This window comes from Ceratotherium simum, chromosome 2, assembly GCF_057802395.1.
Source record: "Ceratotherium simum simum isolate JZ-2026a chromosome 2, ASM5780239v1, whole genome shotgun sequence".
NCBI lineage: Eukaryota > Metazoa > Chordata > Mammalia > Perissodactyla > Rhinocerotidae > Ceratotherium > Ceratotherium simum.
The window spans coordinates 55,386,971-55,414,271 of record NC_141901.1 but is presented as its reverse complement, the minus strand read 5'-3'; the positions used below and the strand labels follow the sequence as shown (position 1 = coordinate 55,414,271).

Sequence of the window (27,301 nt, the reverse complement as noted above, 5' to 3'; positions counted from 1 at the left end):
CAATCTTCCTCTTTTTTCCTTGAGGAAGATTAGCCTTGAGCTAACATCTGTGCCAGTCTTCCTCTATTTTGTATGTGGGTCGTCACCACAGCATGGCTTGATGAGTGGTGGAGGTCTGCACCCAGGATCCAAATCCATGAACCTGGCTTGCCAAAGCACAGCACGCAGAACTTTAACCACTTGGCCATGGGGCCGGCCCTAAAAGCAAGTCTTGAAAGGATCAGTTTTCAAGTGATTTAAATGCACCCTAGATCAAAGCTCAAGAATATTTATATGAATACTAAAATAACCAGTACCAAACAAGATAAAATATACAACACATGGCATCTAATAAAAAATTACCAGACATACAAAGAAGCAGGAAAATATGATCAATAGTGAGGAGAAAAGTTCATCAAAATTGATCTAAATTGACACAGTTGTTAGAATTGCCAGACAAGGCATTAAAATAGTTATTATAACTGTATTTTGTATGTTCAAAAAGTTAAGTAGGAACATGGAAGCTATAGAAAGAGATTCCAATCACACTTCTAGAAATGAAAACTGAAATGTGTGAGATGAAAATATGCTGGTTAGGATTAACAACAGATCAGACATTGAAGAAGATAAGATTAGTGAACTTGAAGACATAGCAATAGAAATTACTCAAAAAGAAAAGCAGAGGGGCCGGCCTAGTAGTTAAGTGAGCGTGCTCTGCTGTGGCGGCCCGGGGTTCTCCGGTTCAGATGCCAGGCACGCACCAATGCACCACGTGTCAAGCCATGCTGTGGCAGCATCCCATATAAAGTAGAGGAAGACGGGCATGGATGTTAGCCCAGGGCCAGTATTCCTCAGCAAAAAGAGGAGGATTGGCATCAGATGTTAGCTCAGGGCTGATCTTCCTCACAAAAAAAAAAAGAAAGAAAGAAAAGCAGAGAGATAAAAACAAAGAGAATTTAAAAATCAATTATCTTAATGGTGGTGATGATTTCATGAGTACATATATAACAGCATACCTTATCAAAGTATACATTTTAGATATGGGAAGTTTACTGTAAATTATACTTCAGGAAAAGTGTTTTTAAAAAATTGATGTATCTAATATTCAGTAAGGTGACTATAGTTAACAATACTGTATTATATACTTGAAAGTTGCTAAGAGAGTAAATCTTAAACGTTCTCACCACAAAAAAAAAATTGTTATGTGAGGCAATGGATGTATTAACTAACCTTATTGTGGTAATCATTTCACAGTATATACATGTATCAAATCATCACATCATACCCCTTAAACTTATACAATATTATATGTCAATTATATCTCAAAAACACTAGAAAAAAACAAAAACAAAAAATTGTTGTAGCTATATGAGTATCAATCAATAAACTTTAAGATAGAAAGCAATACAAAAAATAAAGCAGCACACATAATAATAAGTTCAATTTACTGAAAATATATAACGCTATATTTGTGTGTATCTAAAGACATGTTCTCAAAATACAGAAAGCAAATATTGACACAACTACAAGAGAAGAAGACAAAGCATAATGGGATATTTTAGTGTTCCTCTCTCCATAATTGATAGAACAAATAAAGTCAGTAAAGCTATAAAATATTTTAACAATATGATTAACAAACTTGACAACCGACATATATGAAACACTATATGCAACAACCCCATAATACAGATTCTTTTCAAGCGCACATGGAAGAGTTACAAAAATATAAGAATATCTACTTGGCTGTTAATCAAGTTTCAAAAATTTCAAAAAGGATTAAAATCATACAGAGTGTGTTTTCTGATCATAATGCAGTTAAGCTAGATAGTATGCTATATCACTATGTTTAGAAATTAAGCAATACACTTATAAATAGTCTGTAGGTCAAAGGAAAAGATTATAATGGAAATTTAGAAAATATTCATATCTTTATGACAGTGAAAATACCATATGTCAAAATTTATTGAAGCAGCTAAAGCGATACCTACAAAGAAGTTAAGGAAACAATAAAGGCTGAAAATTGTTGAACAACATATCCATCACAAGAAGTTTTTTTAAAAGCCTTTTTTCCACCAAAATACTAAATACAACCCATCACCACACACATGTACATGATGTAGTCCATGCAGAAATAGAAGTACAATGATGTACACCTGAAATTTTTACAATGTTATAAACCAATGTTACTGCAATAAACAAAAAATTTTAAAAAATTAAAAAAAATAAAAAAATAAAAAATAAAATAAAATAAAAGCCTTTTTTCCAACATTAACTCAAAGTATGGAAAAGAAAAGAAATAATAAAGGTGTGAGCAGAAATTAAGAAAATAGAATACAGACATAAAACAGAATAAGCAAAGCCAAAGTTGCTTTTTTGAAAAAAAAGAAGAGTCAATAAATCCCTGAACAAGAAATGAGAGAGAGAGAAAAAGAAGGCACAAATAAATGTTGAAAGAGAAAAGTCGTGACCAAGTTGGGTTTATTTCAGGAATGCAAGGCTGGCTTAACATTATAAAATCAATCCATTAATTCACCACATTAACAGATTAATGAAGAAAATAATAGGATCATTTCATCAGATTCAAGAAAAGTCTTTGAAAAAAATACAACTCCAATTCAAGATAAAAACTCGTAGTGAACTAAGAGTAGAAGGGATTAAGAATTAAAAAGCTAAACAAATAGGAATCACAAAAATAGGTGGTAGAAATAAATCCAAATATATCATTCATCACACCAAATATAAATGGAATAAACAAAGACTATCATACCCAATTTTTCAAGAATCCAGTTAGATTCTTTTTGATAGAGACATAACAGGAACATAAAGACATTGAAAGATGAGGTAAAGAGGTAAAAAATATATTATTTATATAAAAATAAAAGGTCTTATTCGCCAGAAGGGCATAACAAATCTAATCTCGTATGCATTGAAAACATAGCTCAAAATATATAAAGCAAATATCATAAAAACTCTGAGGAGAAATTTACTAATTCACTATCATAATTGGAAATTTTAACATCCTTTTCTCAATAATTGATAGAACAGGAAAAAAATCAGCAAGCAACAAAATTTACAAGCTTCATCTAATAAATAGCTACAGAATATTGCACTCAATGTTTGGATAATATGCATTCTTTCAAGATATTCATGAAACACTGGTGGAAATTTATGATGTACATGACCATAACGCAAGCCTCAAGATGTTCAGAGAATTGATACAGACAGACAGTGTTCTCTGGACACAACACAATTCAGTTATAAATCAAAAAGAAAGATAAAATTAAAAATCTCCCAGTAAATTTTAAAACTCATGGTAGATTTTCTAAAAATATCAAATCTAAATCTGATTTACATCTACCAATTTCCTAGAAATACAAGGATAGAAGAACATGTTAAATTATACTACAAGGATGCAATCATCAAAACTCAGACTGTGATAAACTCTATAAAACAAACAATCCAGCTTCTTAAACATATAAATTTCTGGAAGTGGTGGGGGGTGCAGAATGGAGGAGAAAATATAAATTAAAAAGAAACTTAAAGACATTTCAATTAGCAGCAATGTTTGGATTTCATTTGGATTCTGATCCATATAAACTGTTGAGGGGGAGGACATTAAGAGAAAGTTAGATATCCACATACTTACCGGATATTGATGATATTAAAGTATTATTAAATGATATTATGTATGGGATCTGCTTCAAAATAAAGGAGAAGTTAGTGGGGGTTTATCAGTGAAACAAGATTATCTATGAGTTGATTGTTGCTGACTTGCTAATAGAAGCATGGGAGTCCATTAAATTATTGTTTTTGTACATGTTTGAAATTCTCAGTAATAAAATTTTTAAAAGAAACTAACAAACCATATGTGCCATTTATTTACTCATCTGTCTCAACTCCACACCTGCCTTTTTATACTGTGTCCTATATGGCTGGGGCTTGAAGTCTGCAAACCACACTTCCCAGCTTCCGTTGCTGGCTGGCTTTCTTTTAGATTCTGCTAATGGAAATCTGAAGCACTGTATGATCTCACTCATGTGTGGAGTATTTTAAGAAAAAAAGAAGAAGAAACAAAACAAAAACAAACACACAGATATAGAGAATAGATTGGTGGTTACCAGGGGGGATGGGGGTGGGGGGAGGGCAAAATGGGTAAAGGGGGTCAATTGTTTGGTGATGGATAGAAACTAGACTTTTGGTAGCAAGCACACTGTATATACAGAAGTCGAATTATAATGTTGTACACCTGAAACATATAATGTTATAAACCGATGTTACCTCAATAAAAACAAAGTTACCATTGGAAGATCAGAAAGGAAAAAGAGAAATTTCCAGCTTTGGGCTCCAACAGCATGGCCGTTGCTAGTTGTTGTAGGGACAGCAAAGGCAGGGAGATTCTGAACTCCTGAAGCCTGGGCCAAAGTACCATCTTTTCTGTAGTGATTCCAGCCCTGGTCAAGACAGTACCTTTTGATGGATCCAGAACCAACTGCAATAGCTTCTTCAACAGCACTACAGCAGGTCTGTAACGGGTTCCAATCCAGGGACATTCTAATCATGAGGTATCACCTCTTTTTCCTCTTGACTTCTCCAGCCCCTCTCCTTCTCCTTTTACTCCTTTGGCAAATGTATAGCCAATTCCCTATACTTAATTCTAGATATCTAGAATTCTAAATATCTAAATATCTAAATTCTAAATATCTAGAGTGGTTTCTGTATTTCTGACCAGACCCTGACTGAAACAGTACAGTATCAGAAGTGCTCCTAGAAAGAGAATCTCAAAAATGGGGTTCTGGAATTGAGTTGCTGGCCTGTGTGAGTATAAGTGCAGTAATAATCTCTTACAAGTGGAAAATGGGATACTGTAAATCCATGACTTGTGGTGCCATTACAATTTCTCAAATCATCACTCACGGTTGTTTGGAATGTCGTTCCTATTAAAGACCAGGCTTTGGAAGGCCAAGTGGCTGCCGCACTTGACCGTTATGACAGTGATGATGACTTATGGAGACTGAGGTAGGCTAGCTATTTCTGACCACACTGGAGAGCTTACACAAAGAAAATGATACATTTAAAGATTTAAACTTTCAGCATAAGGCAAGGTCAGAGAACTAGAGAGTGCTGTCCACGGCAGCACTAAAATTATCCCTTAATTCTTGTAGCCACAGAGCAGATACAGCTGAAAATAAGATCCCAAATGTCATTGTGCATGTTACAGAATTACGATACAAGTTTAACTCATAGCTTCACCAGTTCTCTTATGTGACAATTAGGGCTTGACTATGAAGGAGTAGGACCTGAGACTTTGAATGGAAACATTTTGGTGGATTTAGAAGAATCTAAGAAACCAAACCACTCACATCCCCTGAGCCTCCCTTGCTAACAGAAACAGTTGCCTCTCCCCTGCCCAGGGAGACTAGCCAACCTTGTAATAACCTCACCTGAGGCAGTTGCCTTTCAAGGAATTCTAATACTCCTTAAAATCCACCCCATACATATCTATTGCTTCCCACATTCATAACTATAATCGAATCTCAGTAAAAGTCTATGCAAGAGGCTGTAGCTTATACACACCGAAAGATTCACGTTTCTGCTCATTTATACTGTTAGAAACTCAAGAAATATGTATCAGAGTGGATTCCAAGGAGGATGGTATATAGCTTTGAATAAGGCAGAATTTATCAATATAGGTACACTTATCTGAGACTGTATCTAATGCACTACTTTTAGTCGTTAGGAATGCCTCTAACAATAAGCTTGATTGAATGGAAATCTGGACTCAACAATGGTCTATAATAAATGAAATTGATTTGCCAAAATTCTCTGGCATAAAATAGAGAAGAAATTGAGTTGTTGGAATTCCAGGGACAGCAGCATTCAATGGTATTATCTTTGCATGTCCCCTGGCAGCAGTGGCCTATGTAAACAGTGATGATTCATACCCAGACAGATCCTGTGAGGGTGAATCCTTCTGTGCTTCTTGCTCATCTTCCTGGCTTCTGGCCCTTTTCCTGAGGCTGGTCCTCCAGCCTTCCTGTAAGTACTGTGTTTACTTTGATATTTGACCCCAAAATTCCTTTTCCATTGAAGTTGGACAGAGTTGCCTATAATAACCATGAATTATAAAATCTGTATTTTTATCTTTCAGTTACAAAGGCTATTTAGTAACTCACATCATATGAACTTTAATTTCAATGGTAACCTCTGTTTCCCAGGCCATGCATGTGGAGAAGACTGGAAGAATGGAGATGAGGGTGGTAAATCCTGGAAATGCAAATAAAAACCATAATGAGATATTTCACACCCAGCAGTTGGTTAAAAAAAATTAAAATTCTGAAAATAGGTGTTGGTTAGTATGTGAATAGCAATAGGAGTGTAAATTGGTACAACCACTCTGAAAACCAGTTTCTAGTAAAGTCAATGATATGCATTCCTCCTATGCCCACATTGAGGGATATGTCCTAGAGAAACTCTTGCCCATAAGCACAGAAGAAAGTACAAGAATGTTCACAACAGCATTGTTTGTTATAACAACAAAAAAAAAAACCAGGAAATATCCCCAAATGCTCAACAGGGAGATGGATAAATAGCTTGTGATATATTCATACAATGGAATATTAAATGACTATTAAAATGAATTAATTATAGAATGCATCAACGTAGATGACTCTCACCAATATAATGTTTCATGAGAAAAAAAAAACAATTCTCAGACTACAAAGAGAATGATTCCAAATTGGTACGACATTAAAACAGGTGAAACTAAACAACATATTGTTTTGGAATACACACACAAGTGATAAAATTCAGGTTGGAGTTACCTCCGCAGAAAGGAAAAGAATGTGAGCCAGGAGGGGCACACAGGGCACTTCAAAAGGATTGGTAATATTCTATTTCAGAATGTATTTTACTATTATTTTAAAGCCACTTGTATGTATTATATATACTGTTTTAGAATTACAAGATAATCATAATGTTTTAAAAAAGCAATTTTGTGACTTAGCTGGCTGCCACTTTAAATGCTTTTGAAGTTGAAAAAAGTAATTAAAAAAAAAGAAAATGTCTTCTGCCTAAATAATCTTGTTTTTTCGCCTGCTAAACAGATTTTGTTTTGTTTGTAATTATAGGACTCAGAAACTTTTTAAAATAGTAATGTGAATCATAAATCTCCAAAAGAGGGATTTAGAATTCCATAACTCCCAAACTTTCCTAACCATGGACTATTTGGACTTGGAATAGCTAGAATACAGATATGGTTTGGGAAAATATTCTGTTTGTCCTAGTTCATTGCCACACCTCCTACCCTCAACCTGGAGTTGTTCGTTTCTACACTCTTGGCCACAAAGTTTCACTGAGTGTCTAGGACACTAATTCTCTGTCTGCCTAGCTGGACTCCTGTTCTTTGCTGGCTCCTGGGTTCCTAAATATCTTGTAAGACCTACGAGCTTGGAAAAAACCACGTTCTTGCCTCCCACTCTGGCCTGAGGCAGGATCTTTCTGGGCCCATTGTCCACAACACCTCCTCTTATGCTGTGCTCTATCTGCTGGACTGGCTTTCCTCCCCACGCTTGCGTGGGTCTGTCTGCTTAGCTCCTGCTCCAGCGCAGTAGACATAGTTCCAGAGCACCTCCCCACTTCTCTCTCCCCTGCACTTTGCCAGGGATGTGACTTGAGATAAGATTGTGACGCTTGAAAAACATTCTCCCTGGGGATGGACAGAACTAGAGTGACAGAGAAGCAAAGACTTAAGCACACAGGCTCCAGAAAGGGACTGTGGCATTTGCCCATGTGGTCACCACTGAGTGCATGGCCATTTCTGAGGTCCAGATTGTGGCCCAGAACAACAGCTGAAACAGCTAGGTCTCTTCAAAGAGAAGAGCCAGCCTGAACGGTTGATTAGTGAATATGATTTGAGCAAATCAGGCAGCTCACAGACGGGGATGGAAGAAGAAAGACTTGCAGGAGCCCCCAGAAACCTCTGGGATGGGCAAAGGAGGAGATGCAGGGCTAAGTACCAGGAAGTTAGAAGCCCAGAAATGCTGTGGAGGTTCTTGGAAGGAAGGACTGGAGTTCTCTACTACTGCAGCTAAGGGTGGAGCCGGGGACCACTGTTGTGATTTCGTTTTTGTCTCCTCCATCCCTCTCCCTCTCTTCCCCGCCTATGTGGCCTGGGGAAGCAGAGGTTACAAATTACAACAGAAATTCCAATTAGTATGCTGTGAGTTACTAAGTAGCATTTGAATCTGTAAGACAAAAATCAAATGGTATAAATTAGGGTTCTTTATTATAAGCAGTCTGGCTAAAGTTAAAAGAAAATGAAAATTTTTGAAGAATATCATATAGTTCACAGAACAACAGGAGGCTGGAGAACCAGGCTCCAAGACATGTCCAGACGGCCAGCAGGAATGATCCGGGTCACTCCTCAGACCCACCTGGGCAGGCCCGCGTCTCTGCCACCACCGGCCACTGCAACCTGGGGTTACTCAAAACCAATATGGCTAAGCGCCAGATCTCAAAGTTTCTGCCACCATCATAAATAATGTCCAAACTGTTCCTGTCCGAATCTTGAAGGCTCCTTCAAGATTCATCAAGATTCAATGTGTCAGACAATAGTGACTGATCGGCTGAACCAAGATCACAGGCCAGCTCCCTAATGGCCCTTGGGCTGGGGGAGAGAGAGACGTTCCCCTTTGATTTCCGTTGTGAGAGATGAGTGGTCTGCACACGAGGAGGGATTTCCCAAACTAGAATGGAGGTGTTGCTTGCTGAGCAGCCCAAAGAAACGATAAATGTCCATATTTTTTGGTGTTACCGATATCTGTGAATAAGTTTGAAATGACTTTATGTTAATAAATGAAGAAATTTTGTATGTGTATGAGTGTTTGTGAATGCGAAGGTTGCCAGCTGTAAGCAAGAAGAAGGATTTCAACAGAAAATCGGCAGACACAGCTCCAGAGACTGCAGCACAGAGGCCAGAGGACCAGAACAAGTACAACTTCCCAGAACCTCCAGGGAACCAACTGAGGAAGAACCAGCAGCCTTTGTCGGGCTGGCACGAAGCCTAGGCAAGAACAGAAAACCTCCCTTCCACCCAGGTCTGGAGACGGCTGGTGCCCGGGGGTCTCCAGGAAAAGCCTGCACCAAATCGAGCGAGCCCTTGCAAACAGAACTTCTCCAGCGATACTACTGACGCTACAGCCGCAGGTTGACAGTGGTCATCTCTGGTGATGCGATTCACAGGACGTAGTTATTTCTATCTGGAATATTCATTTCCTAAACTTTCTACAATAAGCATGTGTGGCTTTTATAATCAGAAAAGAAAGGGTTAAAGAAATAAACTCTAGTGGAAGCTGTTCCTTCCTTTTCTCTCCCTGCCAAAATAAATAAATCATCTTAGGATAACAATTAGGAACTAAATGTGCAAGAGGGAATATGTGTCTGGTGTGTGTTTAAAAGACAAATTTTAGCAAATTATAAATCTGTAAGAAACGAGAACTCGGTCCTCATGGTTTGGGTTGGGTTGAGTTGATTGTCAATCTAATTGCTTCGAACTGGGCTCTCACTTTGAAAAAAAAACTTTTTTATTTAATTTGGCAAGGATCTCCATCTTCGAGTTCTACATCCCTTCTCCAGCTTCCTCCCCCCACCACACTCACATTTTTCTAAGAGACTCCCTGGTCCTCTCCAGAGCAGCTCATCAACCCCCATAGAATTTGCACAGATTAGTTTACCGCTTTCAGGAATGGCTCCTTGGAGAGTGTCAACACCATCAAGCAGAAGGTTGGGCACCAAGGGGACCAAGCCTGCAGAAGGGAGGTATCAATGCAAGCTATGCAAGTCCCCAGAAGGGCGACAGAGTCCCTTCATATTCTAAATACCAGGACAGGGTGGAGAGGAAATCCAATCCAAAGGAGGATGGTGGGTGGTGTGACATGAGGAGCACAGAGCAGATCACTTCTAAGAAATGCATCTGAAGTGCTGCAGAGGAAAGCTCCAGGAAGGAGCCAGAGTGCCAGGGCTCTGAGAAATCAGAACTGAGATGCAGGTGCAGTCTGTTCTCAGGCACCACGTGTCCAGCCTGACCTGAGCCTTCAGGGAGCTGTCCCCACCCTGTCCACAGGCCACAAGTTCAGGACTTCACTTCCTAACATTCCACACCTCACTCCATGTTCTGTTTTTATTGTCCCTGCTTCCTTGGTGCCACTCCAGTCCACTGCTGTGACTCAGAGTAACTCATCACTCTTCTTCACTGGAGACAAATCAACACTAAGAGGTGGCAATGAAAGAGTTAACACTGTAGTGAGCTCCTCTCCCTTTGTAGTCAGAGGAACTGAAAGAGCACAGAATAAAAAGAGAATTGTTCAGATAAACAGTGGCACACCAAGGAGGGGGATGGTGGGAGTGGTCCACCCAGGTGAGGAGGAGTATTTTATCTCTGACATTGCTTAGAATTGTCAGTCCATGGTGATAATACAAAGCAGACTGACTTTCCCTTGGTTTCATTATTGTTTTATTTTTTTTATTTTTTTTTTTTTTAAGATTTTATTTATTTTATTTTTTCCCTCCAAAGCCCCAGTAGATAGTTGTATGTCATAGCTGCACATCCTTCCAGTTGCTGTATGTGGGACTCGGCCTCAGGATGGACGGAGAAGCGGTGCCTCGATGCGCACCCGGGATCCGAACCCGGGCCACCAGCATTGCAGCGCGCGCACTTAACCACCAAGCCACAGGGCCGGCCCATCATTATTGTTTTAAAATTCTCCATCGACAATGCACCTCCTTACTCCTTGCGCCCAGGGCAGACCACTCTATCTCCCTTGGTACTGACCGGCTCTCTGAGATTTTCCGTGTTATGAGCAAATCTGTACTTTTGCAGTCTCTATCAATAGTCTTGATTTCTCTATCCATAAAATAGCATCCACAAATGGGAGACAATTGACACTGGGAGCGGTTTAGATATCATTCAGTCCAACCCTCTCATTGCACAATGAAGGAAACAAGTGCAGAGAGATGGTGTGACTTGCCCAAGTTAGCAGCAAAGCTGAGTCTTGACCTCAAGTCTCTGGGCCTCTGCCTCCAGGGCTGTATCTAGCACAGAATGAGGCACAGCTAGTTCAGGATTTTACAGCTATTTACAGGTTCCTTTCCGTATTCAACCAAGAACTTTCTCTTAACTACCGAGGGTTCTAACATAGTAATGTGCTTTCTGCCTGGGTCCCGAGACAGCTTTCTCAGAGCAGGATCAAATCCCTTCCCTTACAGCCATCTGAACACAGGCTTGATGGCCCCCTGGATTCTACTCACAGAATGTCCCTGCATTACTGCAATAAAAAGTGCAAAAAAAAATCCCGTCTCCAGGCGTGTGTCTTCAGGGTCAACACTTCCAGTGCTGTTCCGACTTTTATAGCTTTTCCAATTGGCCGCTCCATGCAGCTTGCAGCATTAATCACTCTGCTCCCTTCATTCTGAAGCTAAAGCATTTCTAAAACCTCCAAGTTTCTCTCTGCTCCAGCATCCCAGCAACCTTAGCCCCTGGGGGAACAGTGAACTCACTTCCATCTTTCCAGGTCCTGTTGATACATTAGAGATGCAGTGGTGGTAAACACTAGCATATCTGGGACTCAGTTACATTTTTATTCTGTTACCCCTGGCCAGAGGGATTTTCTTTCCCCAGCCCCTGTGATACTGAGCCTGGCATGATGGCTGCAGGTGCTCTCAAGAAGAAGTAGATTTAACAACAGCCAGAGACGAGACTGTAATGAATGAAGCAAATCAGCTGCTCCCCCATCGCAGCAAATCATGATCCATGCAATCCGTGAGAGAGCTGAAGTTCTCTCCCACTGTCCATTATTTTTAGATTATCCATGCTATTCTTCTCCTCAAGTCATTGAGAGTTCATGGTGGGTGTGGCTGAATCATTGCCCAAGTGACTCAGCCTCCTGATTAAAAAGAGAACAAAAAAGCTTGTTAGTTCACCATTGCTTATAGAATAAAGACTTAACTCCCTAGCAGGACATTCAAAGGGCCTTTCATAAACTGGCCCTAACCAACCTCCCCAGCTCTATTATCCATCATCACCATAAAGCCCCTCTTTTTCTTCCCCACACCTCTACTTTCCGTATCTAATGCCCACTCATCCTGGACTGAGCCTAAGTCACCTTCTCCAAATAGTCTACCTTGACTGTATCTACGTCCCTCCTCTGAGCTCCCTTACTTCCATCTTAGACTTATCACCTTGATTTGTAATCATCTGTCTCTTGTCTATTTCTTCCACTAGACGCTAAGCTCCGGGAGCTCCATTGCATGATAAACGTGAGGCCATGGAAAAAAATCCTTGAACCTCTAAGTTTCAATGTCATCACTTGTAAATGGAAATAAGAGTGGTACCCTCTCACACAACTGTTAGGAGGAATACATGAGCTAATGCATATTAAGCACTCAACAAATATCTGCTATTATTATGATCGGTATTCAAGGTATAGACAAGGCTGACAATTATTGGTCCTCCCAATATCTAGCCCAATGTCTGAGACACAATACTCAATAATTACTTGCTGAGTAAATTAATAAATGAATATATTCCATCCAACCTAATGATTCCTAAACACTCCATGCCTTTTATACCTCTTTGCCATTACAGACTCTGTTTGGAATGCCTGTTCCTCCCCACCTCACCCTACTCCCATCCCTTTTCTACCTGGTGAACTCCCGCTTATCCTTCAAGACCAAGATCAAGTATCACCTCCTCTTTTCTACCTTCCCAGATTCCCTTAGAGCAAATTTATCTGAGCTTACACAGAACTTTGTTCATACTCCCATTATCATGCTCATGAGCTTGTCTCACAATTATTGTAATATTTGCTTATATGCCAATCTCTCCCTCTTTACTATGAGCTCCCGGAGAGCAATGACTGATTTCTATGTCCCACTACCCCAGTGGCTAGCACCGTGCAGGCATATATTAGGCACTTAATAGGCAAACAAGAGATTCCCCAATGAATCCAGAGGTTGATCCCAGTGTCATAGAGATGGAAAGAGGAAAAAAGCCTGAAGACCTCTCCTGAGGAGGCCGGGAATTTGGCTGAGCGCTTGGAGCAACACTGCCATTTCTTTATTTCTTTTACTGCAACGATAAAGAAATAATTCAAGAGAAAGAAGCATCATCCACTATTCTATTAAACTAACATATCAGCTGCTTTTATTTTTCTTTGTTCCCCTACAGTGCTTTATTTCTATGCATGCATAATTTTATATAGTTGCATTCATAATGTAGACACGATTTGGCATTCTGCTTGTTTTTACTTAACCGACTCTCATAAGCATTTTTCCAAGTTACTATTCTGTCTACAAAATCATCTATTTTAGCTGCATAATATTCCATTGGTTGCTTCTAAATTATAACTATTAAACATAATACTATGCCAAATGTCTTTTTGCATAGTGCTTTTCTTCTAATTGGTGGTATTTTTTTAACACTTCTGCCTAAGACTTCAGAATTTTCCTGGGGGCTTGACAAAAGAGCTGACTGTTTTTTAAGTCCCAACCAAAAAAAAGTTAAGTCCAGGGGGTCAGTTAAGGCAGGAGCATAGAATAATCATTCTCAACCTCTAGAGGTGCTTTAAAATCATCCGAGGATCTTTTAAAATTAGCAACGTACAGGCCACCCCAGACCACTCGAATCAGAATCTGGGAGTGGAGTATAGAATGTTTTAAAAGGTCTCCAGGTGATTGCAGTGCCAGTGAGAATCTCTGGTCTAGATTCCACCAGGTCAGAGAATTAGCAAGAGCATCATGGCAAACAGCTTGATGGGTCCTCGTTCTAGAGTAGGGATTTCAATACCACCTGCTGGGAGTGGTCTCTCTAGACCACAGACATTAGTGACATACAGAAGGCTGTTGGAGGCTCATGGGAGAAACCTGACCAGTCATACAGGTATTTATTGAGCACCAAGCTGAACAAACTGCACTCCTAAATTCCAGTCAAATATATCCAATGGCCTGTTCTACATTTCTGCTTAGAAGTAAACAGACATCTTGAACTCAGCATGTCAAAAACCTGGCACCTAATTTATCCTGATCAAACCAGCCGTTCCAGCAGTGTTCTTCATCTCAATTAATGGAAACTCTATTTTCCAACTGCTCAGCCCCAAAACCTTGGGATCATCCTTGATGCCTGTCCTTCTGTCACATCCCACATTCCAACCTATCAATGAGTCCTGTGGGCATTCCCTTCAAAATATATCCAGGATCCAACCACTTCTTCCCACGTCCACCCATTATCACCATAATCCAAGCCACCACCATCTCTCACCTAGATTATTGCAATAGCCTCTGAAATTTTCTCCCTTGCAGACTTCTCTCCACACAGCAGCTACAGTGACCTTTCAAAAACATAAGTCAGATCATATCACTCTAAAACTTCCGACGTCTCCCCATCCATCAACCTGACTAGGCCACAGAAAGCCCAGATAAGTGGTCAAACATTATTTTGGGTGTGTCTGTGGGGGTGTTTCTGGATGAGATTGACATTTGAATCAGTAGACAGTAAAGCAGATTGTCCTCCCTAATGTGAGTGGGCCTCGTCCAATTTGTTGAAGGCCTGAATAGAACAAAAAGGCTAACCCTCCCTCAAGCAAGGGGGCACACCTCCTGCCTAACTTATTGAACTGGGACATCAGTCTTTTCCTGCCTTTGGATTCAAATTGAAACATTGGCTCTTCCTGGGTCTCAAGCTTGTTGCTAGCAGACTGGAAAACTTACAACTAGGTCTCCAGGTTGCCAATGGCAGATCTTGAGACTTCTCAGCCTCCATAATTACATGAGCTAATTCCTTATTTTATATATATATATATATATATATATATATATATATATATATATATATATATATATATATAAACATCCTGTTGGTTCTATTTCCCTGGAGAACACTGACTAGTACACAGAGTAAAATCCCAAGTCCTTACCAAGACCTACAGAGTCTTACATGTCAGACCTCCCCATTCCCTCTCTGACCTCATCTCTGTCCTCTCCCTTCAAGCACTGTGCTCCCACAATGTTGGCCTCAAATAAGCCAAACATGCTTCTACCTCAGGATCTTCGTACCTATAATTCCCTCTCCCTAGAAAGCTCTCCCACGTGGCTTACTCCTTCACTTCCTAAAAGTCTCTCTCAGCTCAAAGACATCTTATTAGAGAGGACCACCGCGACACACACCACCCCAAGGAAAATAGAAACCCATCCCCATATGACATTCCTGAGTTTTCTTCCTCTACTTTAAGTTTCTCTGTCATACTGATGACTGCCTGACACATTAAATATTTGTTTGCTTACTGTCTTTTCCCGCACTGAAATGATTCAGACAAGAGAAAACCCAGATACATAATATATTAGGTTGTGATAAGTGCTATAAAGAAAAATAAATAGGGGAGGGAGCTAGAGAATGAGAGGGTGCTGTTTCAAATAGTGTGGTTAGGAAAGGCCTCCCTGCGGGAAGGAAATGGAGGTGAGACCTAGGTGAAGAGAGCAAGAACCAGGACTGAAAACAGGAAAGAGAGGCTATGAGCACAGTGCCCCACCCATAACCCCTCTTCATTCTTTATCCAGGTAAAAGCCAGGGTGTCCTTCTGTGAGTGCCTACTCTCACCTGAAGGCTTCTCTTGGCCTGCGGGTGGGGTGGGCCACCTGCACCCGGGAGTCATTGCCTCTGGGAGCAGCTCTCAGCCGATGCCAGCAGGGAGTCCGGGAACGGGGACCCCTTCCTTCCCCTTCAGTGGGATAAGTCTGAGGCATGTTCAAAACCATCTCTGAGGCCCCACTGGACGGGCCTGCTTGCCCACGGTGGTGACCCGGTCAATAACACCATGCATCGGCTTCCTTCCCTGTACCTGCCGGTGCTTCCCGGTTCATTGCTCCCTGAACTCACTGGCACTAAAATCCTTATCTCAGGATGCAGCCACAGACAGAAAAGAGCTCACCTGGTTCCCGGTGGCTTCTCAACCTTCAAATGGAGGATCTGCGGGAGTGACACCCAGGGAAGGAGGCCTCTGCTGGGGGACGCTGTGTGCTGCGGCACAGGCAGTGAGGTGCTCAGCTGTCTAGGGGTGGCTTGTGACCCAAGCATCTCACATTGTCCCACATACAATAGAGTGTGATATTCAAATCAGGTTGAGGTCCTGGAGGGAAGGGCAGCTGCACAGGCCTGGTGGTGAATTTACAGAAGCAGATTAACCCAATCTGCATACTGAAAAGCATGTAAATTATGTTATTTCAACCCATAAGTTTAGCCACGTCCATAGGAATAAAAATTTACGACAGTGATAAGATGTATGGTTGGCGTAAATAAGCTAGCCCAAGCAAAATATGCTGAAAGTGCTATGGAAATTCTCCAAATTAAGTGAGTGGTGCCAGACCCAGCCTCCAGCCACAAGAAGGGGAAGATGATTCCGGCCCTTGGGGCACTCTTGCAGCTGCTGCCAGTCACTGCAGGGAGGGGCAGAGAATGCAAACCTGGGGGAGGGCCTTCCCTTAGAGACAGGGGCAGAAATCACTCCAGGATCCAGGAAAAATCCTTTCAACAATAGTAATAACAATAAATAATAATACTATAATACCTACTATTTTTGAGGACTTCATATGTGCCTCGCACACTTCTGAGCCCTCTTTGTGCTCTACTCTTTTGATTCTCACAACCACCCCATGAAGCAGGTACTGCTGTGAATCCCATCTTTTTTTTTTTTTTCCGGGGGGGTGAGGAAGATTAGCCCTGAGCTAACATCCATTGCCAATCCTCCTCTTTTTGCTGAGGAAGACTGGCCCTGGGCTAACATCTGTGCCCATCTTCCTCCACTTTATATGCAGGACGTCTGCCACAGTGTGGCTTGATAAGTGGTGTGTAGGTCCACCCCCGGGATTCGAACCTGCAAACCCTGGCCGCCGAAGCAGAGCACGCGACCTTAACCACTACGCCACCGGGCTGTCCCCAGTGTGAATCCCATCTTAACATGGGGAAACTGAGGCTCAGTGGTTGAGCATGCAGTAAGCAGTGGAGCCGACCTTGGGCAGCCTGAGCCCAGAGCCTGCAGACTTAACCATAATGCACCACCACCACCATTGAACATCATGCTGAAAGGAACTTGGGGAGTAATTTACTTCTCACGTTACAGATGAGGGAACGGAGACCAATGGGGACATGGTTAATGCCCAAGGTCATGCAGCTGGTAAATGGCAGAGCTATGATTTCAGACACCATAGTCAAAGCTCTTTCAAGCACCCAGGGCACCCCTTCCTGTTGCCACTTGCAGGGATCTGAGGGGACTAAGGGGCTGGATCACGTGGGGACAACCAGTCTTCCTTGTCTTTCCCATGTGGCCCTGAGTCCCGGGTGGAGAAGGTCTGCCCTCAGTAGATTTGCAAAGGAACGAGCAGGGGAAATCCAGCTCCTGCTCTGAGAAGTTTTCTCTCATAGCCAGAAGTCTCTGCCCTGCCTTCTAAGATGAGAGAACTCAGCAGAACAGCCCTCGCCTCCACGGCTAGTTCCTCCTTCCAAGTGGCTCCACTCTGTCAATTGCCTGAATTATCACAGTCCCGAAGAGCTCGACTTTCTTGCCCAGGATTCACTCTATTGCAAGTGATCAACCCTATCTCAAGCCAGCGAAGCCAAAGAGGAGGTTCTGGGGGGACTGGGAAGCCCAGGGAGGAGTGGGCTGGCCCATTGGAGACATGGCTGCATCCAGGGACCCAAACAAGGCCTCCGGAACTCAATGTTTCCATCTCTGCCCCTCTGTCTGTGGGCCACACTCTCAGGGAGGTTCTCTCCACGTGGTGGGAGAAACAACAGCCCCAAGAGGCCCAAGCCTGCATTCTGAGGGCCAACCATGCAGAAGGGGGAGAGACCCCCTCTCCCATAGCTGATATGTCAAGTCCATTTATTCATCAACAAGGACTTAGGGAGCACCTATTTATGGTCAGGCACAGCGATAAAACAAATGTAAATCCCGCGTCCGTATGGAATAGACACTCTATTGGAGGCAGGGTAGGGAACATAAAAATACAAGATAAGTATGGTGATAATTACAGAAAAAATAAAACAGAGAATGGGATAGGAGTGCCAGTTGGTACATTATTAGATTGGAGGCAGGGGGCAGAGAAGGCCTCACTGAGACAGTGGCATTTGAGCAGAGATCTGAAGGAGGCAAGAGAGTGAGCAAGGCAGGTAACTGAAAGAAGAGCATTTCAGGCAAAGGGAACAGCCTGTGCAAAGACCCTGAGGCAGGAGTGTGCCTGGCATGATGGATGAACAGAGAAGAGGCCAGTGTGACTAGAGCAGAGTGAGAAAGGGGAGAGTAGACACAATAGGGTCAGAGAAAGAGCAGCGGGGAAGGGAGCAGCGTATGGCCTTGTAGAGAGAGAGGAATGGGTTGTCACTGAAGGGTTTGGGGTGGAGAAATGACACGATCTGGCTTACATTTTAAAGAGCTCCTTCTGGCTGCTGTGTTGAGAAGTGACTGTAGGGGCATGAATAGAAACGAGGAGACCAATTAGGAGACGACTACAATAATATGGGGGAGAGACGATGGTGGCTTCAACTAGAATGGAAGCAGGGATAAGATTTGGGCTATATCTTGAAATGGAGCCAACATGACTTCCTGATGGATCTTATGTGAATTGACAGAAAAGTGTCAAGAATGACTCCAAGATTTCCTGCCTGACAACAGGAATGATGGAATTGTCATCATCTGAGATGGTGAAGGCTAAGAAAGGAAGGTTGGGGGAGAGGGGGAACAATCAGGGAAAACCCACTGATACTTGTCAGGTTCCAGGCCCACAGCTAGAATAATCACTGCACAGGACGGATGGGGACAATGACCAGCCAGCTGTGCCGTGTGCCAATGGTGGGAGGCAGGGCAGCATGAAGGATAGCCCCTTTGGGACCCCATGGGATGAGAAAGCCGTAATTCCTCAAGGGGAGGGCTGCTAGGTGTATCTTCCACACAGACAGAGAAACTAGAGAGAGAAGCTAAGTGGCCTGTCCAAAGTCACAGAATTTCTAGGAAACGGGTCCCTCCCCCTGTTTGCCCACATGCACAAAATCTGGCTGACTGCAAACTGAGTCCCGTCACCTGATATCAGAACAGCCTGCTCGGAGCGGGGTCAGGTTGGCAAAATGCACCCACAAGCACTAGAAGGGGGCACTGCCGGTCACAGCAATAGCCATCTCTGAATCCTCAGGGCCTGGCACAGTGTCAGGAACGTAGTAGGTGCCCCCAAAATGTTTACCGAATGAATGAATAAAGCAATTGAAACCCTGCTGAGCTGGTCCCTGGAAAACAGGGGTCTTTTGCTCTACTTCTTGGGCTGCAGAGAGATATAGGCTGTGGTCCTACTCCAACTCGTCCTCAACCCCTCAACAAAATCTCTTTGAGCAAGCTCTGTAGACGTATAGGACCACCTGTTTTCCTCCTCCTCACAGGGGAGGGGCCAGGAGCCGTGGTGCTGAGCAGCATTGGTGCCTACTTGTTTCCCAAAGAAGGTTTGTGGCCTGGCTTTGGAAGAATGGGAAACTGAGCCACAGAGCCTGACCCCCCAGGCCACACACCCACCTCCTAGACACACACCTTGGCTTGCAGCAGCTTCCCACCTGGGCTCAGGAGCAACCACTGGCTCTGAGCTGGAGCAGAGCTAAGCTAACCACTGGTTCTGGGCTGGCCCAGCTGGCCCAGCTGTTAAAGTGCTTCCATTGGGTTGGAAGGAGGGAGGGGAAAGCTGGGAAGGAGAAGAGATGCAGTGCCAGATGCCTAGAATCAGGCAGGACAACCGGGGGCCTCTAAAATTTGGAGTCTAACTGGAGAAAGATAGAAAAGAAGAAGGAGGGGGGAGAGAGAGGAAAAGAGAGACAGAGACAGAGAGATTCCCCCACATCAGACTGAGCCACAGGCTCTAGCTGCACCTAGAATCAAGCTCCTGCAGAGCAGAAGCTAAAGGCCTCCTGCCGGTGGGGGTGGGCAGGAGGGACAGGAAGGGCCGTGCTCTGCTTATGTTAAATCTGCGTATGTTCCCCATCTGTTCTCCACCCTTCCATGCCCCAGAAGACTGTGTCACCCAGGCTCCCTGCTGCTTCCAGTAGGGTGAGCCAATGGGAGGCACTTGCAGAGTTCAGAGGGTGGGAGGAGAGAAAGTTTGGGGCATTTCTTCCCTGCGTCCTGCCTGCTTCAGGGCCACATCTCTGGCTCTAATCCTCCACGACTGCAGCTCCTGCGGGGTGGCCCCTGTATACAGTTCCTCTGGGGGCACCGTTCCCTCCTCCTTCTTTCTCCAACCTGAGGGCTAGTGTGGCTGGTCCCCAGGTGCCTCACCATTCTGTGTTTCTTTCCTTAACCCTGCCCACACTCTGCAAATCATCCCTTCTTTAAGGTCTCTTCATTGGAACCACCTAGGATGGTTCATCTTCATCTTCTTTAGGGGACACTGGCTGATGCCAGCCCCAAGCCTCCCTGAGAAATCATCCTTGTAACCAACACCAAACAAGGAAGCTACCAAGGGGTAGCTTCACTCATCCCAAACCCAGTTACTAAAGGTCTACTCCGTGCCAGGCACAGTGGGGCACCCGGAAATGATTCAGATTGGAGCCCATTCTCTCGGAGCACATACTCTAGTCAGAGCTGAGGCTGCAGAGACCTGAGGATCATTACCTGGGGTCACCTGCTGCCTGGGGACTCCTCAGCACACCCGGACCTCACTGTAGCCAAAGGCTAAGGCTGCTCTCCCCTCCCCACACCCCTCTTGGTCTGCCCTGGGGTGATGGGCTTTCCATTCAAGGCTGCCCCGGGTCTTCCATTGTCATTGCCCTCTGGGTAAGCACGGAGTGGGGTGGAGGGTGGAACAGAGAGGAGAGCTCCCCAGTGGGCTGTGTGTTGCTTCCACACTTCTCAGCATCTAGGCCAGTACCAGCACAGGATGTACAGCCAATGTGCATTTACCAAATAAGCAAATGCTCCTCCTGAGCAAAGGAGCAAACGTGCAAGGTTCTTGCAAACAGGCAGACATGCAGCACTGGGCTGCGTGCAGGGAGAAGGAAAAGCCAAGGCCCCTGGTGCCACATAGCTCCAATATTGACGCAAGAGCTGTCCCCAGACAGAGAGGCTAAGCGCAGGTATACCAGAGGCCCAGAGAACCAAGCAAGAGATCACAGCAGAAGGGTCACACCCAACAGAGTACACTACTGAAGGAGAGCAAGAAATTTGTGAACTGAGTGATACAAAGCTGTGCAAGAATTTATGTGGGTGTGTTAAGGGCACAGGCTCTGGAACAGGACTGCTCGAGTTCAAATCCCACTTCTGTCTCTTACTTGCTGTGTGACCTTGAACATGTAACTTAACCACTCTGTGCTTCATGTTCCTCATCTGTAAATTGAGGATGATAGTAGTACCCACCTCACAGGTTTATTATAGAGACTAAATAAGTTATGAAGCAAGTAAGTTATGAAGCAAAAGCCCTTAGACCAGTTCCTGGCACATAGGAAGTGCTATACACATTTGCTATTGCTATGATTTCCTATTATGAAAGAATAAATTCACGTGGGCAGAAGGGCAGAATGCCAACTGAGTAGATATGCTAGTACGGAAAGTAATCAGCCAAGTGACACCAAAGCTCTCTTTCTTCTTTGTATTTTCTAACTTAAAAATTTTGTGACTCGTTTGTACTATTGCAAAACAGATAGAACCACAAGTTCATGCTTGAAAGTTACACAGCCCATTTCACCTTCTTTTTTTTTTTTTTTTTTGTGAGGAGGACCAGCCCTGAGCTAACATCCAATGCCAATCCTCCCCTTTTTTGCTGAGGAAGACTGGCCCTGGGCTAACATCCATGCCCATCTTCCTCTACTTTATATGGGACGCCGCCACAGCATGGCTTAACAAGTGGTGTATCAGTGCGCACCCGGGATCTGAACCGGCGAACCCCGGGCCGCCGCAGCGGAACGTGTGCACTTAACCGCTTGCGCCACCAGGCCGCCCCCCCCCCCATTTCACCTTCTTTTGAAGACAGTTCTACAGCATTTCTGATATGATATTCTTCCCTTCTTGGAAGCTGAGAGGCACCTGCCACTCAAGATATGGAACTGCATATGGGAGTCCAATTCAGGAAAGGAGGAATCACAATTTTGCCTGGAGCTGGATTTAAAGGGAGCCCTCCCAAATGGAGACCAAAGGGCAGGTGCAGAAAAGTGGTAGCCCACAACAACTGAAAGAACAAGGATTCTGGAATACAGTCAGAGTTCAAATCCCAAAAAGACCACTAGGGAGCTGTGCCACCTCCCCAAGCCTCAGTTTCCTCATCTGTAAGACAGAAGTAATTCTACCCACATCCGGGAGTTGTAACAGAGATTAATTAAATAAGACAAGGCTACAGGGCACTACACTGAGCCTGCTTTGTTGTGGGTGCCATTGCAACTTCCACTTTCTTGTTGCCTGGAGAAAGATCCTTATTCCCCACTGGCTGCCCAGGCACAGGGAAACGACTGCAGGTAGCCATGCCCGCCTGGTGTGGTCTCACGCCAGGAGCTCTGCCCAGAGGAGAAGCAGGTTCAATCCCAACTGCTCAGAGGCCCCTCTGGGCTGGCCCTATTTCAAGAATTGCCTGAATCAAGAATTCATCCAGCCTCCAGGAGGATGAAAGGAAAGATCACGCAAAGCTTTGAAGCCCGCCATAATGCTGGACCAGCTCCTCCTCCCCACTCTGGACGTCCCCTGAAGGGGAAGATACAAAGAGAATCTGTGATGAGCCAATGAGAGACAGCCGAGAGCCAGGATCTGCATCAACAGCTTAATTCTCTGCTTTCTTGTCAGCCCTGATGGCTGGCGGCGAGGATAATTTGAAATGAAAAATGTTTTTCAAGGAGGAGCAAGAGTCCCTCATCTGAAACTAATGTGTTGTCCAAAATTGTACTGCAGAAGTTGTTCAGAAGCTGCCGATTAAGTTATGGATAAAAATCCAGCCAACTCTTGATTATCCACACTTATGGATAATCCAAAAACAACAGATACCTCAAATGGTTTCTGTTTGGTTTCATAATGCAGGATTGTTTTCCCTTGAAGGAAGTAAATTATATTAAAAATTTAAAAGTTACTACCTTAGAGACAGGCACCTCCACGCCCTAAGGATTCCTGGTATAGAAGGGAACGTTTATCGATCCTGACTGACTCTATTCATGAAAGACCCACCCTAAACTGTTCGGGGAAAAAACTGAGAACAAGAGAGTGCTCCAGAGGGATAAGTTTGGGAGGGTCGGGGTGGAGGGGGTCCAGATGGGGACGCGTGTGTGTAACCTGATAATCGCTTCGCGCCATAGCAATTCGCGCCATAAAATGTAACTTTTTAAATGTTTTAAATTAGCCAATCATGTAAGACCGCGCCAACCTTTTCCCGCTTTATGCTTCCGAATCCTATAAAAGAGCTTGCCCTTTAAGGTTCGGGGTCGACTCCTCTGTCTCCTGCGAGAGATACGTGTCGGCCCGGAGCTCCGCTTAATAAAACCTCTTGCATTTGCATCAAGCTCGGTCTTCTGTGTCTGTGGGTCCGCGCCTTCCCGAGGCTGGAGTTGGGATTCCCTTTTTGGGATCCTACACCCTCAACATTTTTAGGTTTCTGTACTTAATTGTCTTCAGGGTAGAACCAGAGAGCTGGGGGAACTATAAACTTCTGTTAATTGCAAAACAACCAAGGTTTCAGCACCATGCCTGCAATGCGGGAGCTGCCTGGATGGTATTTATAAACAAAAATACAAGGTGGGAGGATGAACAAGGAAGTGAGAAAAAAGGAAACTGTTGGATTTTTGTACTTTCCGCACACAGACCAGAGAGAGGTGATTAAGAGCATGGGCTCTGGAGTTTCAGGCTGCGCTAATTCAAGTCCTGGCTGGGGCTCCTACTAGGTGTCGCTTTGAGCACTTTATTTAACCTCTCCCAGCCTCAGTTTCTTCATCTGTACATTGGGGTTAATAACAGTAGCACTGTTATAAGGCTGCTGTGAAGTTTAAATGAGATCATCTACACAATGTATTTATCACAGGGCCTGGCACACAGGAAGCATTCAATGGATGTAAATTAATACCAGTCAATGTTAGTTACAACCAGCTCTCAGCAAGTTGGGTAGCTGATCTCTGGCACCTTGTGCTCAATCACATCTTGTGAAATTCACTGAAGGACCTCAGGGGCTGTGGACAGTGTGCAGCCCTTCCAAGCCCCTGGCATAGGGGTGACCCAGACTTCAGGGGAGGAGGCAGCTGAGGCTGTGGACAGGCCCTGGGGGAGATCCCAGGACAGCCGTCAGCTCCTCCGTGTGCTGAGCAAACAGGCCCACCATCCAATCTTAATTACCCTGCCTAATGGGGTAAAGCAATTATGATTCATGGAAAATTGGCCATTAGCAGCTGGGCTTGGGAAAGCAAACAGCCCTCAATGGCTCAGCACAAACACCAGGGCAGGGGAGAGGCCCAGGTGTGCTCGGAGGGAAGTGCAGGGGCCAGGGGCTCGGCTCCTCAAGCTGCCATTTGGGAAATGGGAGGTGAGAGGACCTTCAGCCCACCCGGATATGAGTCTGAGAAGACGGAAATGGACGTACGGAGTACAGAACTACCAAGGTAGACAGTGGAGAGCACACACACCAGGAGAAGTATTATGGAGCCCAAAGTTCCAGAGTTGATCTCAGCCATCCCTCTGCCTCTGAGGAGCCCAAAACAGGTCAAGGAACCCAAAATAACTCAATCAGGTCAAGGTGAAGTTTCAAAATAATACTTACCCTCGATTAAGATGACCTGGATTCTAGGTCTGGTTCTGCCAGGAACTTAAATAACAATAATAAGAATAATAATATTGATAGTAGTAACAGCTTCTTAGGAACTAGGTACCGTACTAAGCTCTTTACATGGATGAGCTCATGTAATCCTCACAAGCTTTAGGAGGAAGGTATTATTGTTGTCCCCATTTTACAGATGAGGGCATGAGTCTCCAACTGTAAAGAAACCGCCTCGAATCACTCAGCTAATAATTGGGTGATCTGGGATTTGAGTTGAAGTCCTTGTGATTCCAAAGTCCCAGCTTCAGTAGGACAAGCTCAGTTGTTTGATCTGTGAAGGGAGGAATTTCCAGCCCAAAGTTTTGTGGAAACCCCGGAAAGAAAACTGCCAGAGGTGGGGGCTGCCGCCTTCTGCGTCCTGCCTGATGGGGTGGGGCCAACCAGCTCAACAGAGAGACAGGGCTTAGGAGGCCAGGCTCGGAGGTGACAGCCATGAAGGTGACAGTAATAATCATCCTTCTACATTTTTCCAGCAAGGGCTTTGAAGTGTCTCCAGGTGCTTTCACACGCACCCTCTGGGACCCTGGCTGTTCCCTCCCACTTCCCAGGCCCTAGAGAGTAGAAGACCTTGGCCCACGATGCCTTGGGGCAGATGCTCCACTGACACCAGGCGCTCAGCCATGTCCTGCAGCCGTTGCCCGGCGCCACCTCCAACTCTCAGTCCCTCAGCCCCTCTCCACCTCAGGCTGCCCTGCTGCTGGCCACTCACCAGCACTCAGAGGGCTTCGGGTCTGGAGCTCCCTTGGAGCTGCCCTGACCTCAAGGGAAGGACACTGAAGCAACTGCTTCTAAAAGTGTTTCTGACTGCTCTCATCTTCTTTTCTCCACCTTCACTCCCTCAGCACACCCGCATCCCATGGGGATGGCTGGAGGGGGGCAGAGAGAGCTGGGGCTGGTTCTGAAACAAGTTGGGCCTGGTTTTCTAGTTTGAGAGAAGTCTATGCTGGGCTGCATCACGCTCCTTCCCCTTGCCATGCCCTCGGCCCTCCAAGATCCTCAGCTGCAGAGCCAGCTTCGCTTTGGCTGCAGACTGTTTTCTGAGTCTGCACAGTCCTCAACCTTCCATCCATCATCCCTACCACATCCAACCTGTCTCCTTGTGCTCTGTCTCCTCCATGTCTCTCTGCATTCACCCTGCCTCTCAACCACCAGCCTACTCCCCATTCCCTCCTATGCAGCAAAGAATCAGAGAGAAGGGTGTCTGAGCTGGGAGGGACCTTACAGATTGTATTGTCCAACTCTTTCATTCTACGACTGAGGCCAGAGGGCCAGCTGTTCCAGTCACGTGGCTGGTTAGAGGCAGAGCTCTGGCTGGACCCCAGGGCTCTTCACTTCCCATTCAGAGTTATCTCCTTCCTACCTACCTAGAGGGAAGTTCATCAAGATCTGGGGGCAAGTACCAAGCCCAGTGCCCAGGGCGGGGCTCGGTACTCAGGAGCCTCTCAGCAGGTCTGGCTAACCAGCAGGCTGTCCTGTCTCCCCTCTTGCTCTCACTCTGGCTGTCAGTAGGGAAATGGACTAAACAATGACTGGTGGCCTCATTGAGTCCTGGGATCCAGGAATTGTTTCTACTCAGTTTCCTCTAATATAAAGAGAAGCTCCTGAGACTCAAGTGTAGATCAGGAAAGTGGACTTTGTAGCCAATGGAGAACTTCAGCCCAAAGAAACAGGTCATGTGTAATTAGCTGCCGTTCCCAGAGGCTGCCTCACCACCCGCACCCCTCTCCAGCCCCCAGCTCCCTGGCCTTGGCTCTCTGAGCGCTTGGATCTTGGAGAGAAGACTCTCCGTCATCAGAGAGTAATTGCCCCTGGCTCCCCTCACTTCTAATCAACAAGCCAAGGTATTAGTTCCTGGGAGCATGATTGATTTCCAGGGACTTGGAACTTAATTACATTTTTGCAAAGTCTGTTTGGAATCCTCTGAGAAGCGAGACACTTTCTGTTCTTTGAACTTACCATGTAGGAGGGCTTCCAGCATCTCAAATATTCCATTCATCCTTCCTCAGGCCAAGGGACGGGCATTCTATAGCTGTCAGTTTTAATCTTTCCTTACCCAAGATCCCTAACCCCTGGAGTTTGACCAGAGGAACTTGGTTTCTCACGCAGAAGAATTCCTCACGTGGGCCACCCCACACCAGCAGTCAACCAGGATGCCCAGGGAAGCATCAGTCCAGCCTGGAATGCAGGGCTGTGTGCTCTCTCCCAACTACTGCAGGCCCACCCAGCCAGCCTCACCTGCAGAGTCAAGCTGGGCCAGGCCTCTGGCTCCAATCTCCACCTCAGGTGGTATTCTTTTTACTATTCTAATCATTATCATCATTATTATTAATAGCTACCATTTATTGAACACTAACTATGTGCCAGGTCCTGTAAGATACTTTACACACATCAGATCACTCCACCATCACAAGAAACCTGCTGAGGTAGACATTAATGTCCCCATTTACCAAGGAAGAAATGGTGGCTCTGA

The 27,301-nt window shown here is 44.6% G+C and overlaps 1 long non-coding RNA gene across 1 annotated transcript; it reads right to left on the bottom strand.

The window, feature by feature from the left end:
- Positions 1–9,489: 9,489 nt before the first annotated feature.
- Positions 9,490–16,034, bottom strand: LOC147918020 (uncharacterized). Its single transcript, XR_015549098.1, has 3 exons — positions 15,957–16,034; positions 14,291–14,360; positions 9,490–11,918 (listed from the first exon to the last, which is right to left on the bottom strand). It is a non-coding gene; the product is annotated as an uncharacterized LOC147918020 (long non-coding RNA).
- Between the last annotated feature and the right edge of the window lie 11,267 nt (positions 16,035–27,301).